The following is a 15,659-nucleotide window of genomic DNA, read 5'->3' on the forward strand; positions in this document are numbered from 1 at the left end:
GGCTTTCTCTCACCCCTAACCACATCACCATTTTTATGGAGATGATTTTTCTTTTCTTTTCTTTTCTTTTTTTTTTTTAGCAAATCTGTGGTCCAGGGTGTCAGTGGCATCTGTCCTTTGTGAATGGATTTCTCAGGGCGGATGCCTCCCTGTTCCCCTTCATCACCCCCTCCCCACTTTGGTTGGCTCCTCTGCATTTTGGTCTAAAGTCAGCCTCCACCTCCCAAGGATCTAGCCTCTGTTGGCACAGCACTGTTATTTTCCTGCCCCGCCAAGCCGGGCACCCTGCCCTGCCAAGCCAGGCACCCTGCCCTGCCAAGCCGGGCACCCTGTCCTGCTTTGGAAAGAGGAGAGCTCTGGGCACAGCGTTTGTCCCAGAGGTACCCACAGCCCCCAGCCCCTCACACTCAGCAAAAGGGACAGGGGGCAGGATGGGGATGGAGACAAATGGGGGAGTGAGATCTGAGATGCACCAGCCATAAAGGACTTTAAAACAGATTTCCTTTAATTATATACTTGGGTAATTTGCTGTCGTGTTCCACCCCATTATTAAATTACAACAGTAACTCATCTAATGGATTTTCGCTGAGAAAACATTCATTTTATTTTATTGTGTTTTTGTGCTATAATCTATAATGAAGGCAACCAAGTCTGCCCTTGTACCCAGGATGGGCCAGGCATGGGGGCCAAGGAGCCAGGGGGAGTCTGCAGGCTGCCTGCTAAGTCCCCTTGGCCACTAGGAGCTGCAGGTGGAGGGCTGGGGAGGAGGGGGCATCTCAGCCAGAGGGGGAGGCGGCGGGGGGGTGGGCTCTCCGGGCCAAGGAGGGTGGGCTGCTGGGGTGGCTGATCCGCCTCCCCTCTGTGGGCCCGATGGACCAGCAGGGCCCTACCTTCCTGCTGGTTCTGAACAGGCCCAAGTGACAGTGGGAAGGACCTGCAATGGTTGGTTCCCTCCGTCCCCAAAAGGTGAGATGGAGAGCCAAGGTGTGAAGAAGGAGGGCAGGGACACCCAAAGACGGCCCTGGGCGGTTTCCTCTTCTCTGGGAAGGAAAAGAAGTCTCCGGTGGGACCCAGTGCTGCCGGCCTGGCCCCTCCAGCCCCCGCCTGGTCCCTGCCTGTGCTCCGGAGTGGCCCAGGGGCTGGAAGTCTCTGGGTTTGGCGGGATCATGGTTGTTCCTTCACCTTCCTCTTGCAGGCCCCTTGGAGCTGGAATCATGGCCACCTGTGAACCTCCAGGCTGTTCTGCACTGGCATGGCAAAGAGAAGGTGGCTGTGTTGTCCCCGCCCTCCTGTGGAGTCGTCACTAGTAAGAACACTTACTGTCTGGCCTGGTGCCAAGCACGGGCACATTGCTTCTCAGAGTGGCCCCAGCAGTCTCTGAGGTGGCCTTGATCACTTGGCTTCCTCATTACATACAAGGACGGACACTGAGGCTCAGGCCAGTGGACAGGGCAGATGGGCACCCAGTGCCCGAGGGAGAGCTTGAACCGGGATGTGACCCTGGGGCTCAGGCTGGTCACCTAGGAACCTCTAGAACAGACCCCACACCCAGAGTTTAGAGGGGCTACAGCTGGGAGTGACTGAGAAGGGACCCTCACAAAACCTCCGTGAGAAGCCACCTAAGCTGTCCCCAGCCTCACGGCCTTGCTGACATCCCAGCCTCGCTCTTCTCTTCCTCCTGCCCTGGGCTGGCCCCAGCACGTCCACGGGAATGGGAGTCAACCTGGCCACTGCCCTCGGCCGGGGTTTCCTGCTGTCCCTAGTCCCTGGCCTGCTGGGTGGGCAGAGGCTCCGTGTTGGATGAGGGCTGTGCCTGGATCTCCCTTGCTGTACCCTACTTGCTCAGTACTACAGTCCCTACTTGCTCATACTGCAGTCCCTATTTGCTCAGTACTACAGTCCCTACTTGCTCAGTACTACAGTCCCTACTTGCTCAGTACTACAGTCCCTATTTGCTCAGTACTACAGTCCCTACTTGCTCAGTACTACAGTCCCTACTTGCTCAGTACTATAGTCCCTATTTGCTCAGTACTACAGTCCCTACTTGCTCAGTACTACAGTCCCTATTTGCTCAGTACTACAGTCCCTATTTGCTCAGTACTACAGTCCCTACTTGCTCAGTACTACAGTCCCTACTTGCTCAGTACTACTGCTCCTTCCTGCAGTGACTTGAGGGAGGCCTACCCAGGCCTGCAGCTCTGCCTGCCTGTCACAGAAGGGCTCTCCTTGTCTTATCCCACTCTATGCTCCCCCACTCTCCCTCCGCTGGTCCCCGCGACCCTCTGTTTTATTCCCAGTTACTTTCCCCGCTTCCTCTTGGCCTTGCTCTCAGGTTTCAGGGGGACTGGCTGCTACTTTAAACCACCTAAGACTCCTTCAGCTCCTAGCCAGCCGCCCACCAGCTCAGGGCTGCCGCGGGAGGGGCATCCCCCTGCCTCTGCCCAGCCGCCCAGCCATAAGGACAGCTGCCTGGCTGCAGTTCCCAAGCTGCTCTGTGCCCAGGTAAGAGCCTCAGCTCAGGGGGTGGGGCTCCACCTGGTCCCCCCTCCCCTAAGACTCCTGCCAGTCCCTGGCCTCCAGTTCCCTGAGGTCTGACAAAGAGCAGGAGGCAGGAAGCGGAAAATGCTTGCTCACCTGCACATTGTCATGGAAACAGGTGATCCCTGCAGGGACTAACTAGGATCTGTAAGCCATTGTCACATTCCACGGTAGAAAACCAGGGGACGGCATGCTTCCTTCTCTAAGCTGCAAATGAAAGTAGTCAGGCAGGTCAAAACAAGTGAAGGGAATACCAGGGCGTTTTATTTAACAAATCCCTGGCAACTAAGCTTCCCGGTAATAAGCAAGCGGACAGGCCCGATTCCCAGCACCCAGAGCCGGCATTAGGGCGGTGCTCAACCACAGAGGCACGCGATGGGTGTGGAAAGAGGGGAAATGGGCTTGGGAGGGAGGGTGTAATTAACAGACTCAAGCACCTTACAGCAGATTGGCAGATTACTCCGCAGGGATCTGGGGAGAGGAAGCGCAGGCGGTGAGTCCTGCTGGGGACTCCTGCCCTGAGCCTCCGTTCTGCAGGTGGCTCGGTTGGCCTGTGGCTGGAGCCAGCAGGGTGAAGGGGGCAGCAGGCTGTGGGCTGGAGTCCCACCTGTTGGCATGCTCACAGCCCGTTGCTCTTTGGGGCGTGGTTTTGAGACATTCTGAGCGCCCCTGTCTTGCTCAGGACCCCAGGTGCCTTTTCTCAGGATCCTGGGACTGACTTTTGCTTCACTGTAGCTACGTGGCTTTGCAGGCAGGCAGGCTCCCATGGCAATCTCTTCTGTTGGACTCACCTTCTCCACCCTGAGGCCTTGGGAACCACAGGGAGCGGAGCGGAGGACCCAGAACTCCCAGAGGCTCCCTGGGAGGTCTGGCCAGCTCCTCCTTCTCCACTGAGGGGCTGTTAGGAGCAGAATAAGTCTGTGCTGGGAACCTGGAACAGCTTTGTTTCCAGTGGGGGTTTCTAGATGACAGCCCTCCCCTGGCCCCCGGTGGGTGGCGGGTCTGGTCTCTCAGGAGGCAGACGGAGCCTGCGGGATGGTTGGGCCTAGAGAACAGGGGGCTGGACCGTGCCAGGGGCAGCCCTGGAGTAGGACGCCCTGGGAGCTGTGCGGTGATGGCCAGCCCTGAGTCTCCACCCATAGCCCTTGGCTGTGGCCCCCAGAGGAGGGCGTGGAAACAGGCAGGGGCCCTCTCTAGCTGGTGGGCAGCAGGAGGCACCTTGTCCACATCAAAGCCCAGTGTCAATTCTGTTCCATCGCTCGGGGCTGGCCTGGACTGACCCTCTCATCCTTGGCTACCATGTTCTAGCCAGGTCATTCAGGTTCCCTTTGTTTGCCTGGAGAACTCCTACTCATACACCAAGACCCCGATCAGATGTCACCTTGACCGTCACCTCTCTGCGGGCCTCCATTCCTGTCTTAGCGACCTCTTCGGGTCCATCCCATAATTTATCTCCATTCTCTGAGATGTCTCTTGCAGGTAGCCTTCCCTCCACCCCACGGGTCTCCCCTGGGGCCAGACACTGTGTTTCTCCTTCCGTGCTCAGCACCCAGTGCCACGCCTGGAACACGACCCTGAGGAGGGAATGTGGGTGCCAGGGAAGGGTGAGGGTGTGCCAGGGAAGGGTGAGGGTGTGGCTGGGAAGGTCCCTGTTGTCAGGGCCACAGTGGCAGCGGCCCCCTGAGGACTCACATCAGACAGGCCATTTGCTCACACTGACGTCTCTGTGTACCTGCGTCCTCCTTGGAAGCCTCTGGATTCTTGGCGTCCTGTGCTCTGTCAGCCTGGTGCATGAGGCGAGGTTCACAGTGAGCCCGTTCTTCCTGTTTCAAACCCACACCCCCCCCTCCCCGGGCCAGGACCTTCCCACCCTGCTTGGCAGGGTGTTCCTGCAGCAGAAGAGCTGGTACCCGTGGGTCTGGCCTCGCAGGGGAAGAGGACTGGAGTTGGTGAGCTCTGAGGCTTGTCTTTAAATCTCACGAGACTTCTGCATCCTGCCCCACAGCGTCCTTCTCCAAGTCTCAGCGGAACGGGGAGTGTTTTAGATGCTTACCAGTCGACCGACTCAGCTCGCCCCCTTCCCTTGCTGGGTAAGATGAAGACCCCAGCAAGACGCCCTCAACCATGGACCTCTGGTAGCCTCTTGCCTTTGGCCCATGGGGACCCCAGTCGGAGGGACCAGGGTGCACAGGGATCCCTGGGAGGTGGCAGGAAGGAGGTGGGCTGGGGACATGATGAGGGCTGGTGCCTCTCGCCTCAGTCTGAGGCCTGGGTGTCCCTTGGAGGGGTGCTGTCAAGGTCAGCGTCTTTGTCATGTTGGGGCTCCGTAGTGGCGCAGTGTCAGGCACAGCCCCGGGCCTCAGAGTGGACTGTTGAATGAACAGTGGGGTAGATGAAGGGGCTCTTAGGACAGAGTGACAGTGAAGAGGCAGCAGGTGTCAAGAGGGAGTGACAGGACCCTTGACCAGGAATGAGAGGGTCTCGCGGGGAAGAGGGGCAGGAGAATGGGCATGAGGCCACCAGGCGGGCAGTGCTCCGGGGCTGTGGCCTCTGTCGCCGGGCGCAGCACCACCAGCTGAGAGCATCAGCTGTCCGAGCTGCCCATCGGGAAGCCTGCTGTGTGGGGACATTTCCAGATGCCTCCTCGTGGTCAGCCCATCTGATGGGGACGGCCAGACTTGTCCTGGAGGGTGAGGAGTGGCATTAATGAAGTCCGAGCAGGGCGAGCCCACCACTTGGTCACTGAAGAGCCCACAGAGCATCTGCCTTCAGGTGAGGGACAGAGGTCTGCTCTGCACAGGGCTCTGGCTCCAAGTCGTGCCTTCTCCACGGTCCACACTGGCCCCTTGACGGTGCTTCTGAAAAAACCCAGCGCTTGTGTCCACGGCCTCATTTCCTTCTGGGGACGGTGGGAGCCTCGGAGGTGGACGCTGTGTTTGGTTTCTGTGGCTACAGTAACAAATCCCCATAGACTGGGGGGCTTAGAACCGCAGAAGCTCATTCTCTGGCTATTCTAGAGGTCAGAATCCAAGAGCAAGATGTGGTCGGGCTCTTCCTGCTGAGGCTCTGGGGAGCATGATCCTGCCTCTGCCTGCTGCCGGTGCTCACTGCAATCCTTGGCCTTCCTCAGCCTCAGCCGCGTCCCTCCGACTCGGCCTTCCTGGTCTCCCTAAGTGTGTCTGTATCTAAATTTCCTCCTCCTCTTCCTCTTCCTTTTCTTCTTCTTTGAGCCGAGGGGCACATAACCACCAAGCCACATCCCCAGCCCTCCCCTTTATAATTTTTTTTTTTTAGTTGTAGATGGACACAATATCTTTTATTGATTGATTGATTTTATGTGGTGCTGAGAATCCAACCCAGGGCCTCACACATGCCAGGCAAGTGCTCTACCACTGAGCCACATCCCCAGCCCCATGTTCATATTTCATTTAGAGACAGAATTTCATTAAGTTGCTTAGGGCTTCATTTTGCTGAGGCTGGCTTTGAACCCAAGATCCTATTGCCTCAGCCTCCCGAGCAGCTGGGATTACACGTGTGCAACACTGTGCCCCGCTTTCCAATGCCATTGGATCCCGTCCCCTACCCCACTACACATGACCTCATCTCAACTTGATGACATCATCAAAGACCCTCTTCCCAAATAAGGTTCCATTCTGAGGTCGGAGGGGTTAGACCTTGAGCATGATCTTTTGGGGACACAATTTGATCCACTAGAGATTCTTAGCTTTGTGCCTGCTCCCGAGCCTGGTCCCAGACTCTGCTTTTGGAGGGGACTAAGCCAAGGCAGCGGGGAGTTTGTCTGTCTGCAGTTGGTGGTTTGGGGTTGGGGTTGTGTCTGTCATAGAGACAGGATAGCTGCCGTGCAGAGGGGCGGGAGGAGATGCAGAAGGCGTTGCATTAGAGTGGGGGGGGGGACAGGTGGGCAGGACACAGGTCAGGGGATGGGAACCTTACATCTCAGTGACGGGAGGGAAGGGATGGAGCCCAAGAGGGAAGCAGTGCTTTCCCCATGTGGGAGCCGCCTAGTGGGGAGCAGAGGCTGCCTGAGCTGGCCTCCTCACCTTCACCCAGGGTGAGGGTCTGACCCTTCCTGACGCCTGCTTTCAGATCACCCTAATTGGGAGAACGAGTCCTTCCCCAGGAGACAACGGGGGAGAGGGTGCTTGGGAAATGAGAGCATTCTCAGTTAAAGGTTTTAGGGCCATGTGTCGTGCCCGCACTGTTGCACATTAATAACAGCTGTTTTGGGAGTCACAGTAATGATCAACGTCCCTGGGGCTATTGAGATGCCGTCACAAGTGTTTACGACATCCTCTCGGGTGAGCAGAGCTTTGGAAGGAGAAAAAAGGAAACTGGAAAATTGACCAACTTCTGAAAACACGCTGGGCTGGCAAGAAGGTCCTCTCCCCGAGAGCAACACACTCACAAAGGGGGTCCCCGGCGGCTCAGGTCACTGTCCCCGGCACTCTCTCATCTGACACCGACAGCAGCCCTAGGGTAGGGGAAGTGGGGATGGCGAGGGGAATGGGAGAGTCAGAATCCTCGTGACTCCAGTCCCCAAACCCGCATCCAGAACCTGAGGGGCTACAGTACCCCAGCCCCATTTTCCTGTATTCTAGAAGATTCCGAGGTGCTGGTGCCAGCTTCCCTCGGCCTCTCCCGGCCCCCAGTTGGCCCCCAGTTGGTGGTTCTCTGAGGAGCAGCTGCTGAGGGCGGGAGTGGGCTGCAGGAGCTATGTCAATGAGCCAGATCCCTCTGAGAGGTGGGTCCCCTACCTTGTTGCTCAGGGGCCCCTCTGCCCAGCACCCTTCTCCCTTCTGCGAGAATGAGAGCATTCATGGTCTCCGTGTGGCCGCAGCAGAGGGGACATTTGGTCATGAGGACACAGGATAATGCATTTATCTGTGCTTTGTCGTTGACAGCACACCTTCAATGCACCTGTCCGTAGAGACGTTCTATCCTGCAAGGGACATATTCTTTTTAATTTCTTCCATTTGATAGTTTGTGGCAAATTGGGTTCTTGTTTCCTAGTCTTCTTTCCATCTCTCCCTGGAATAGATTTTCACATCTGTGTCCTTTGCCAGGTGGCTTTACAACCCCCCCCCCCCGAGTGGATGCAGACCTTCTCAGGCCCTGCTGATGCTGCGTGTGACCATGCCACCTGCAAAGGCACCTGGAGCAGGGCCCCTGCTGACCTGGACCCAGGAATAAAAAAACAAATCAGTCAGCTTTGTTGTCCAAGCCCCGGAGGCTTCTGGGATGGCTTGTTATGCAGCATGGTGGCAGCAACAACTGACCAGTGCACGGGTTGCAGGTTCTCCCATTGGGAACACAGCTGAGCTCCCCCTGCCCAGGAGCTGGACGGAGGTGACATTTGGGGGAAGGAAACACGGGTGATCAACACCACACCAGGATCCATGTGGCTGTGGAGAGCTGGAGAGCAGCTTTCTCGTGCTCAGGGCCGGCTGCAGCACCTTGACCTGTCCTCCCTGGTACCAAGACAAGTGGTTGTTTAAGGCAACCCGTAGCCAGGATGTCCTCCCTCCCCAAGCTCCCTGAGACTTGAAGGCTGCTCTTCCGGTGGAATGCCACCTTAAGTCCTTCAGGAGCAGGGCTGCCACCCTTAGAGATTAGCTCATTACAGGAAGTGGGCAGGGTGGCACCCAGGGCAGCAAGGTAGTGACCCTCAGAGCCAGGCCACCTTCGACGTTTGGTTAGCAGCAGCCCTGTAGGTGTCCTTTGTTTTCAGATGTCACACAATATCATATTTTTGTGCTATTTTGGGACAGAGCCTCTCTTCCTTCCTCCAGCCCCGCCTAAGTTAGGGGTGGGGTGGGGGAACTGGACACAAGGGCTGTGGACAGAAACCCTCATGACAGTCCCGGAAAACTAGCACAGAGCAGAGCTTAACACACTGGAATGACATGGTGACAGTCTCGTGCCCTAACAGGCTCAATTCATCCCTGTGCCACTGTGAGGTTGGCAGCCTCATCTGCATTCCTTCCAGGAAGCTCAGGGAGGTAAAGTGACTTGCCTGAGGTCACCCATCTACAGGAAAGAGGAGGAGTGGGTGGGGACTGGCCCCCACAGACCTGTCTGGGTACAGGGACACAGGCTTCCTCTCTCTCAGTGGCTTCTCTCTGGGTGCAGCTGGCTCTACCTTTGCTCTGCCCGGCCCCTGCAGCAGGAGGGCACGGAGCTGACTGCTGGCTGGTCTCCATGGTAACGGCTGACGAGCCTGCCTCAGATGATGGCAGAGCCGCCAGCCTCCAGCTCTGTCTTGGAGTGTGAGCTTGCCTGGCTGCGGATGGCAGGGGCTGGGGGGAGGGGCTGCGGGGCTGGGGGATGGGGTGGCTGCAGGATGGGCCTTCTCCCCAGCAGCCCTTCGAAGGTACTGCTATACTTCCCGTTGGCTCTTCACCAGTCCCTAACCCTGGGGGTTGGGCGTTTGCTCTCTGCTGGGAAAGTTGGTTCCTTTCACATTTATTTCCTGGGCATCTACCATGCGCCAGGCACAGGGCATCCAGTGGTCTTGCTCCCAAGCGGTGTTCTGTCCAGGGAGGCAGGCAATGCCAGCCCAGCAGGATTGACGTGAAGAGGGGGAAACTTGGGGCACCTGTCCCAGGATTGGGGGCGGAAAAATCCTCTGAGAGAGGGATGTCTATGTGGCGTCCGGAAGGGTGCAGCAGCCGGGTAGGTGAGCAGGGTGGCCGGGGAGCCGGGGCGTGCGTGTGTTGGGGAGACAGAGGGAGACGGGGAGAGGGACAGAGGTTGAAGGCAGAAGCTCTTGAGGAGGAAGCCACGGGAGCGGGTGAGCTTGTCCTGGGGTGCAGATTGGGAGGGGCGAGACCCTGGGCACGGGACAGATTGGTCCTCACTGCCCTCCCAACCCATGAGGCTCCTATGGCTGTGGCTGGAAAGAGGAGGGGGCGACCCCGGCCCTGACCATGGGGGCTGGCTCCAGGACAGACCCCTCCTCCCTGCAATCCGTAATTCCTGAACCAAATCTGGGGCCCTGGAGTGCAGTGGTCGTCTCCAGGGCATGGCTAGCGGCTCGTCTCTGGAGACTCCCAGGGAGAGCTGCTTGACCTTGAGGATGGCCATGCAGAGAGGACGCCTGGGGGCCATGCAGGGACCCCTCGGAGCGGCCAGGGCACAGCTGACCTGCCTCCCAGTCCTTCCTGGGGGAGGGCTTCTCCATGGCTGCAGGGACCAGCACAGGGCTCTCTGCTCACCCAGGACAGGTCCAGGCCACTTTGGGCTCAGCATGCAGACCCCAGGCTGTGGTGTGGTTGGTGCTGTGGGGTCTCTCGCCCCTGCAGACTTGGCTCCAGTCCCAGCTGTGACAGTGCCACCAGCCACCCAGTGGCATCTGGTCTGAAAAGGAATCCAGTCTTGCCAGTCCTGCAGGGCTCTGCTTCTCTGCCCTAGAAATCCAAAGGGAGCGCTAGTCTGGACTGTTCTGAGACACTAGGTGGAAATGAGCCAACTCTGCTTGTCCCCAGAGGTCTATGCATTTAGATACACAGAGACCTGGAAGGTTCTTTAGCTGAACATTGGAAAACAGCTTACGTCATCCCCCCACCCGCCCCAAGAAGCTGTCAGGAAACCCCCTGGTTCCTGGGTGAGAACCCGGCCTTCAGGAGTGGTGACCTGGAGAGGGTGCCACCCTGGGCTGGCAATAGGAGCCCTGCCGCATGGCACCCTTCCAGGGGCAGCCATCCCTGGGGTGTGATCAGAGGCGCAGGCACCTGGCCCTGCCCGCCTGCTGAGCCACTCCTGCCTGCCGGTGCCTCCCGGCTGCCAGTGCTGGGTGGGTGTTCTGCCCTTCTCCCTCCTCCTCCCGCTCTGCCCGGGTGCCCTGCACATGTACGCCCGCACACACGAGCATGCTTGCATCCACACACATTTGCACACCTGTGCACGTTGGCCTGCCTGCCTCTGCAGACACATGCACACTTTCCCAGCACACCTGCACATCTGCATACCGCACACTGTTCAACCTGAACACCTGCACAGGGGCATCTGCACACACGCTTTCATACCTGCATCACAGCAGACTTGCACACATGGACGCCTGCTCGTTCACACCCACACACAGCGGCATCCACCTCTGCCTCAGTCTCCCAGTGGCTGTCCTCTCCCTGGGCCTCTCCACCTGGGAGCCACCCTTGGAAGGGGCTGGCCTTGCGTCCTGTATCTCTGGCTGTCTGTCTCTCCCATGCAGGAGGCTTCGTGCGGACAGCCAGACCTCAGCTCGAGGTGGCCGCAGCTGCGCAGACACAGCAGAGGGGCGAGGCTGAGGGGAGACCACATGCTTGCTCAGGGTCCCCGAAGCTCCTGCCCCCAGAGAGTGGTGGAGCCGTGTGTGTGTGTGTGTGTGTGTGTGTGTGTGTGTGTGTGTGTGAGAGAGAGGTGGCTTGGGGGGAGGGGTGCAAGAGGCCACCTCCCCAGGTCTCTTCAGTCTCCAAGACAGAACGAGGCCTCCTGCTCCAGGAGAAGGAAAAGCCACGTCCTGCTGGTGCCCGAATGGGCTCCCGGGTGCTCTTCCTCTGGCCTCAGCCTCTCCCTTCTTTGGGTCCCGTAAACAGCGTTTGGTGGACAGTGGCCCCTCAGATGAGCCCTGACCTGCTCTACCAGGGCTTACCCCTTGACCCTGGGCACCGTGCAAATTGGCATGCAGTGGCGCCCCTGGAGCTGCGCCTTGTGGGGTGGGCGCAAGAGGCAGCAGCCCTGCCCATCTAGCAGCTCTGGCCTGTCAGCCCAGCTCGGCCTCTGCCTCAGGGAGGAGGCCAGGGCGGAGGTCACGGGCACCGGGCGGGTCTGGCTGGGCCGTCACTGCACCCTGTCAGTGGGGTCCGAGTGGTTGTAGCACCAGGGGGACGGCCTGGCTGAGTAACAGTGCTGGCCAGGGGACACACGTCTCTGCCGTGTGCCCCGCATGGCTCCGGGTGTGTTCCTAGTGGAATCGGACAGTCTACCACTCCCCCGGCCATGTCCGGGGCAGCCCTGGCCACACGGCTCAGGAGCAGCCAGCAGGTTTGCTCTGATCTGAACTCAGGCAGGCAGGCTCCAGGACCGCAGTCTAACCACTGGCCATCCAGCCGCTCACGGAGACTCCACGCTTGCAGACATCGCACCCCTCTGTCTCCCAGGGACACAACTGCCAGTAGCCCCCTCTCCTCCAGGGCACCTGACCCAGACACTTGGCGTTGGCGGTGGGCAGCCAAGGAACCATTTCTCTCCTGGCAAGGGGCCTGGGTGGGTCTTCTCCAGCTCCATCCTTCTCAGATATGGTCCTGTGGGCAGAGAGAGGTGGCCAGGAAGGTCAGTTCAGGATGGATAGAGGAGGGGCATGGGTGGAGGCCTGTTGGAGCTTTCTTGAAGCACCAAGCCCCGCTGGGGTGCTGGGGAGTCCTTAGCTGGTATCTGACCGGCTCTTCTGTAGAGCCTGTGTCCAGGTGGGCGGGAGGAGTCAGTGCTGGCCTGAGTTCCTGGGGTGACCAGGCCTGGAAACTACCCTACTGGGACGCCACACCCGCGTCCAGGCCTCTTCCCCTCCACCTGGGACCTCAAGCTCTCGCCTTCAAGGCAGGGGAGAGAACCCATTGTCCCTGTCTCCAGCATGGCTCCCACAGAGGCCAGCAGAGGCCTGGCACCTACCTGGCCTCCTGCGGCCCTGACCTCACTGCTGCGGTGAGGCCAGGCCCCACCGTCTCCCCCCTCTGTGTTCAGGAGGGAGCAGGAGGCTCATCCCCCAGCTGCTCCCAAGCCTGCTGCCCGCGGGTGGCACGAGGCCTGGGGACCCTTCAGCACCGAGGTTCCTGGGAAGAAGAACCTCACGTGAACAAACTGCTGCCCGGCAGACCCGTTCCTTCTGAGCCTCATTTTCTCTCCTTTCCTGCCAGCTTTCCCACTCTTCAGAGCATTTTGAAAGAGAAGATGAAAAGAGAGAGAGAGAAAGAGGGAAGAGAGGGCGGGGGGACGCCTGGGATCCCCCAGCGCCGAGCGGAGTAGAGAAGACGGGGAGGACGGGAGGGGGCTTTCCCGTCACCCCTCCTGGGGGCTGGGTCAGGGCAGGAGGGGAGGTGAGCCACAGGCATCTGGCCGGCCCTGCAGCCCGGGCTGCCCCTCTGGCCCTACCTGGCCTCTGGCCTGTGCCTGGCACCTGTTGGTACTCAATAATTTCTTGTTGAATGAAAAAAAAAATCAACAGATGGAGGGTGGCTGCAGACTCCTGGGGGAGGGGGCGCCGCACCTCCTCCATGGGGTGCTAAGGCCAAGACAGACTGAAAGATCAGCCAGGGGGCAGCTAAGTCATGCCGGAAGAAGGTGGCGAGCCGGTGACATTGGTGCATGCAGTGGCGGTGACAGCACCAGTGTCGCAGGAGCTGGGAGTGAGCTGGGCTGGGGGCCGCCTCCTTCTTCTTGCCCACCCCCCCTCGCTCTCTGCCCTCTGCAGCCCTGCTGGGTCTGGCTGAGGAAATTCAGGAACTTCAGATTCCATGGGATGGTGCCTGTGGGATGGTGGGGAGAAGCAGCAGTCTGCGAAGGGTGGACTGGAGGCCCGGCCAGCGGAGCCACCCCCTGGAAAGTCACCGTGACTCCTGTGACGGAGACCCAGGGAGAAAGGAGATGGCTGTCGGTGGGTGAGATGGGGAAGGATGACAGGAGGCGCCCCTCACCAGGCATTCTGGAACTCTCTAGAACTCGCCCAGGCCAGGAAGGGCTGGGGTGGGGACGCTGACGGCAAGGGGGCAGGAGGGAGTTTGGGGGCACGTGAAAATGAGGGAGTGTGGATGTAGTTTCACAGCCACATCCAGGTGTCAAAATCCCTCAAATAGACCCCTAAAGCTGGTGGGTGTGTGGCACGTCAGTTGTGCATCAGTGAAACTGCGGTTTTTGAGAAGCGACCACTGACTGCTGCCCTCTGCTCCAGGCATCAGCCAGGCTGTCAACACAGGTGTCGGTGTTCACAGCAGCCCTGTCCATGGCTTTAGAGATAAGGACATGGGTCGGAAAACTGGGAAAGTTACCACCATTTGACCCAGCTATTCCTCTTCTTGGACTATACCCAAAGGACCTAAAAACAGCATATTACAGGGTCACAGCCACATCAATGTTTATAGCAGCACAATTCATAATAGCTAAACTGTGGAGCCAACCTAGATGTCCTTCAGTGGATGGATTAAAAAATGTGGCATTTATACACAATGGAATATTACTCAGCAATAAAAAATCATAAGATCATGGCATTTGCAGGGAAGTGGGTGGCATTAGAGCAGATTATGCCAAGTGAAGTTAGCCAATCCCCCAAAAAACAAATGCCGAATGTCTTCTCTGATATAAGGGAGTGACTCAAAAGGGGGTTGGGAGGGATAGCAAGGGAGGAAGATTACCTCTAGATAGGGAATAGGGGTGGGAGGGAAAGGGAGGGAGAAGGGGAATAGCATGATGGTGGAAGGAGACCCTCATCACTATACAAAATACATGTATGAAGATGTGAATTTGGTGTCAACATTCCTTATATACAATCAGAGACATGATAAATTATGGTATAATGATATATTTAGAATTGTCATGCAAAATAAATAAATAAAATCACTAAAAATAAATAAATAAAATTGAAAAAAAAAGAGATAAGGACATGGGCATGAGAGGCTTTGGCCATGAGGCTCAGATCCAAGTCTGAGGACAAAGGCTGGACCTTCTCGAGGGGTCTGAGCCGGACCATAGGGGCCTGCAGACCCTGCTCTCTCTGGCTTGGGGCTCTGCACTCACAAATGATCCCGGTGCAAGGCCCGACCCTCCCTGGCAGCAGCCCGGCTTCTGCACCTCTAAACCTGGGACACATGGGATCTATGGGTTTGTCTAAATTAGAATTTGGTCAGGGCCATGCTGAGTGCCCGCAGAGTGCCCTCGGAGCCCCAGGCAGGACCTGGTCCCTGGTCCTGGAGGGAGGCCCTGTCTCCTGCCTCCCTCTCCCTGCCCGCTCCTTCTCCCTCTCTGTCTCTCTCCAGATCAGCGTATCTGTCACACTTTTCATTTCTCCTCGGCTTGGTGACACAAGGTGAGTGGAAGGAGAACTGTCTGGGCGAGAATCGTGAAGGCGGGAAGCCACGGAAACCACCGGAAGGCCCCTCAGCCGTCCTCCCCTGGGCGGCGGGCCCTCATGGCCGGGCCTTTGCCCTCTCTAATGTGCCTGCGACGTTTGTCTACTCCCCCTTTGGGCATCTCACCCCTCTCTGGTCCTCTCTCCTGGTCGCTCAGAGCCCCAGGCAGGAAGCCGCAGCGGAACAGAGCTCAGGGCAAGCAGGTGCTGAAGACTTCTCTTCCTCTCTTCTTTCACTTCCTGGGTTTCCAGGCTCCCTCCCGGGCGCTCCTTCCTCCATTCCAGATGTTGGAGGCGGAACATGGATCGTGGCCATCAGAGGGGGTGCGACAGCTCTGGCAAGGTCTGGGAAAGTGGCCCCTCTTTTGGCTTGTGTTTTGGCCCCACAAAGCAGTTTGCTGAGGCTGCTGCGAGATGGCAGCGCAGTGGGCAGACTCCACCCACCACACCTCCCAGCCCTCAGGGAAGGGCGCCACGCTTGGCATATGGCTTCCTCGGAGATTCACACGCTGAGACTTGGTCCCCAAGGTACTGGCATGAAGAGGTGGTGGGGCCTGTAAGAGGCAGGGGCTTCCTAGAAGGCCACTAGGCCCCCAAGCTTTTTTTTTTTTTTAATATATGAACACATGGTGCAGGTCCATATCCCTCACCCAGACGCTTGGCACTGGGAGGGTTTCAGATTCCGGAGATTTTCTGACTTCAGAAGATTTTCATGGACTGCCAGTTGAGCACCTCGTCCGAGAATCTGGAAGGAGGGATGTTCGGCCTGGAGAGTGGCCGGGGCAGCTGTGCCTCCATCTCCTCCTTCCTTTGAGTGGTGACGATAGCAGTCAGCTTCCCCGACCCGTTTTCACAGCCTGCATTTGCTTTCTTTCCAGCAACGGCTGGAGAACCATCAGGTTAGGTGTCCTGCAGGCCACGTTAGAGGGGAGAAGCAGAGACTCCGCATTTGGGGTGGCAGCCCTGAGACAGGGGCCCAAGCCTGCTGCTCGCTGCCCAAGGCTCTGCC

The 15,659-nt window shown here is 58.2% G+C and overlaps 2 long non-coding RNA genes across 3 annotated transcripts in view; one reads left to right on the forward strand and one right to left on the reverse strand.

The window, feature by feature from the left end:
• Positions 1–575: 575 nt before the first annotated feature.
• LOC144375948 (uncharacterized) lies at positions 576–15,035 on the reverse strand. Of its 2 annotated transcripts, XR_013435863.1 has the most exons (4): positions 14,778–15,035; positions 9,774–11,837; positions 2,635–8,027; positions 576–1,247 (listed from the first exon to the last, which is right to left on the reverse strand). It is a non-coding gene; the product is annotated as an uncharacterized LOC144375948 (long non-coding RNA). The 2 variants fall into 2 exon arrangements; XR_013435862.1 differs by having other exon boundaries at positions 2,635–11,837.
• Positions 15,036–15,046: 11 nt separating this feature from the next.
• Positions 15,047–15,659, forward strand: part of LOC144375949 (uncharacterized) — a 12,596-nt gene continuing 11,983 nt past the window's right edge. The window contains exon 1 of the long non-coding RNA XR_013435864.1: positions 15,047–15,178. This is a non-coding gene — a long non-coding RNA (uncharacterized LOC144375949). The remainder of the gene's footprint in view (positions 15,179–15,659) is intronic.

Source organism: Ictidomys tridecemlineatus, chromosome 3, assembly GCF_052094955.1.
Source record: "Ictidomys tridecemlineatus isolate mIctTri1 chromosome 3, mIctTri1.hap1, whole genome shotgun sequence".
Classification (NCBI taxonomy): Eukaryota; Metazoa; Chordata; class Mammalia; order Rodentia; family Sciuridae; genus Ictidomys; species Ictidomys tridecemlineatus.